This window comes from Microtus ochrogaster, chromosome 15 (genome assembly GCF_000317375.1).
Source record: "Microtus ochrogaster isolate Prairie Vole_2 chromosome 15, MicOch1.0, whole genome shotgun sequence".
Taxonomy (NCBI): domain Eukaryota; kingdom Metazoa; phylum Chordata; class Mammalia; order Rodentia; family Cricetidae; genus Microtus; species Microtus ochrogaster.
In genome coordinates this window covers 3,622,089-3,625,502 of record NC_022017.1, presented here as the reverse complement: position 1 = coordinate 3,625,502, position 3,414 = coordinate 3,622,089, and the positions used below count along the sequence as shown (strand labels likewise).

The window sequence follows — 3,414 nt, the reverse complement described above, 5'->3', positions numbered from 1 at the left end:
AGTCTTATTCTATGACCTCTGGCTTTTCAAATCTTTCTGCCTTCTCTTCTGTGATGGTTCCTAAGCCTTGGGGTCTCAGTGCATGTGTGTGTGTGCGTGTGTGTGTTTGTGTGTGCGTGTGTGTGTGTTTGTTTGTGTGCGTGTGTGTGTGCGTGTGTGTGTTTGTGCATTTTTATTTTTAAAAACATCAACATCTTTCTTACAAGCTTTACTAAATTATTTGCACCTGGATGGCCCCAGTAGACTCACTGTGACACTCACTATAGAATGCTGGAGTAGATCTCAGCAGGGACTTGCAGTTCACATATCACAGTTGGGAGTAAGCAGCTGCTCATCTGTAATGCAAGACAGAAAAAAAGGCGCGAGAAAAGCTTCAGCTGGGGCTCTGGGTGGCTTGGAGGAAGGAGACCACACTTCTCACCGGGGAGATTAGAAACAATGCCAAGGAGGCAGAGAGTTTGCCGAGAATTTGCTGAGTACATGTGCGGACAGTGCCAGCACACTTGAGGAAGAGCAGCCTGGCTCAGGTAGAGAGAGTATGCACCGCTGTGGATACAGCAGCTATGGAAGGCGGAGGGCGCCGAGACCAACCACTGGGTGCTGGTGAAGCTACAAAGGTGTGCACGTGTATTCTTCTCCAGAATGTTCTTTCTGTGCCAGAGGTAGGGCTACCCGTTTTGCTCTCTTGAGCTGATAACCTGGTTTTTTAGGGTCGTTTATTTCCATGTTAAATATGTAAACTTGACCCAAAGAAAAGAAAATCCAAAGAAGTGAGGAGAACCGAGCACAGTTGTCCTGGACACACAGGATGGAAACTGAGAACTGAGCACAGGGATCCTGGACACACAGGATGGACCATATGACTGTAACCAGGAGAACAACTCTGTAACGTTCAGTTAGTGTGGAGGGCAGGGAAGAGACCCTGCTTTGTCAGAGCAGGAGACGCGAATGGCTTGATGTTCCTGATCTATGGGACCTGTTGTGGGAATTCATTCAGCCAATAGCCTTTTGGGTATCGACCAATTAGGGCATGGTCTGAGGTCTAAGCAGATGAAAACTGTTCTTGCTCCCTGTTGGTTGGTGGTCAGAGTTTGGTTCACAGCTTCCAGCACCCATAGAGGACCGTGGCTCTCCACCCTTATCGTGAGATTTTTCCTCAAATAAATAAGCACTTGTTATCCTTTATTCTGGGCTCTTGTGGGTCTCTTTAATTATGCCTACAAGGACCCACAATGAAGGGGACAGCGGGGTGAAGCTGGGGAAAATGACTTTGTTTTGTGTATGGGTGTTTGCCTGTATGTTTATCAATGCATCGTGTGTATACAATGCCATGGAGGCCAGTATAGGCCGTGAGCTCTTCTAGGACTGGAATTGCAGTTGTGAGCCACAGTGGAGCTCTGGGAAACCCAGGGCCTCTGCTAGAGCAACAAGAGCAGGTCAGGGCTGAGCCACCTCCCAGCCACCATGGAATCCACACAGCGGTGGCGTTGTGGACATAAATGTGGTGCCTCATTTCAGTTTTAGGTTTGTTTGCTTGTTTTGAGACAGGGCCTCCCTCTTGTCTCACTCGCTATGTGTCCTAGATTGACTTCCAAGGTTTAGCCAACCGTTCTCATCCTTTTATGTGCTAGGATTCTAGGTGTGAGATACCACATCTGCAATGAGCTTGACTTTCAAAGGGAGAGAATTTTAAATTTGTTTTGGGGCATGTTAATCACTGTAGGTCAGTGGTTCTCAACCTATGGGTCATGACCCCTTTTGGGGGTCAAACAGCTTTTTCATAGGGGTCATGAAAGGCCATTAGAAAACACAAATATTTACATTATGATTTGTAACAGTACCAAATTTACAGTTATGAAGTAGCAACAAAAATAATTTTATGGTTTGGGAACTGTACTAAAGGGTCTCAGCATTAGGAAGGTTGAGAACCACTGCTGTAGATAAAGATTATTTGAAGCTGGCCAGGCAGTGGTGGCAAAAAATAAAATAAAATAAAATAAAACTGGAGAGATGGTTCAGCCATTAAAACATAAAAGATTTGAAGCTGTATGTAGCACACACCTATAATTCCAGACTGAGGCAGAATTGTATAAAACCAACCAGGTAGGCCAAGCTGGAATAAACATAAAGACTTAAAACCAGGGGCTAGGAGAGTGACGTGTAGAAGTGAACTTGAAATTCAAAGACTGGGTCCCACTGAAAAAGAGGAGAGAGCAAGGGTCAAGAGTCACCCTTGTTTGGGGTTATGAGACATCTGAAGGTGTCCGGTGGCAGCAGCATGAGAGTGCAAGGAACCCAGAACTCCAAAATGACGGGCATCTGGACGGGCTCGCCGTGGAGTCTGTGGAACTGGGAGATGTGCTAGACAGAGCTTTGGTGACTAAGTGCCATCTGATGTCCTTACTGCATACAGCTTTAGTGGAGGGCAGGGACAGGAGCCACAGTCAGAGGCCATGGAGCAGGAACTTGGCGGGGGGAGTGAGGCCAGTCATGATTCTTGGTGGGAAAGGAAGGAGAGGGGGAAACGCAGGGAACAGCCATGGAAGGACTGGATTGAGGAGAAAGTGAGGGTAGCCATCCCAGCCGAGGGACAGGGGAGAAGGAGGCATGGGATGGAGAACTCCCGAGCTGGACAGAGGAGCCAGACTGTGATGGACAGCGTTTCCATGAAATGCCCTGCGTCTTCTCAGTAAAGCAAGAAACAAGGCGTCAAAGGGAAGGAATGGGTATAGGTAGGATTCAAAGACACCAGCTAAAGATGCCAGGAGCCATGGGAACAGTGTAGGCACAGCAGTGTTGCGAGTATAAGGCTTTGGAACAGCCCTGAAGCTCCTGATTCTGGGCTCCAGGCTTGGCAGGAAGTCAGGTGGAGGAGGAAAACCAAAGGGGGTGTATGGGAGGAGTGGGGAGCAGGAGGAGGGGCGAGAAAGGACTGCTGTTGGGTCACTTCCTTCCGTGTCCTCCACTCTGCCCGTCTTTACTGTCTCTAAACCCAGCCTCGCCCCCTCTGAGGTAGAAGGTCCGTCTGCAGCAGTCTAGGTGGTATGGCCTGCGGTGCTGGGCATGGCCTTGAGCAGTTTCTGTCCTAATCTTCTTTGCTGCTCTTGATAACCCCGTGAGTTAAAAAGAAGGAGTGCCAGCGTTCCTTTAGTAGCTGAGTCAAGAGAGGCTTGTTCATCCTCAGACATCCAGTGCTGAAAGGGAGCTTTAAGCCCAGCTGGGCTGACTGGGGCCTTGACCATGCTTAACCACTTCCTGCCAAAACAGGCCAAAGTCCCCATACAGGAATTGTCTCTTAAAATCACCCCATTGTTCTTGTAATAGCAAAAATTAACACATATCCATAGTTTGTAAGTCATAGCCCCTCCTTCCCTTCCTACTCTCTCCCTTCTTCTCCCATCCCTCCCTCCTCCC

General features: G+C 48.4%; 1 protein-coding gene across 1 annotated transcript in view; it reads left to right on the top strand.

Moving 5' to 3' along the window:
- Slc4a8 (solute carrier family 4 member 8) overlaps window positions 1-3,414 on the top strand; it is a 68,417-nt gene that overhangs the window by 20,070 nt on the left and 44,933 nt on the right. The window lies entirely within an intron of this gene.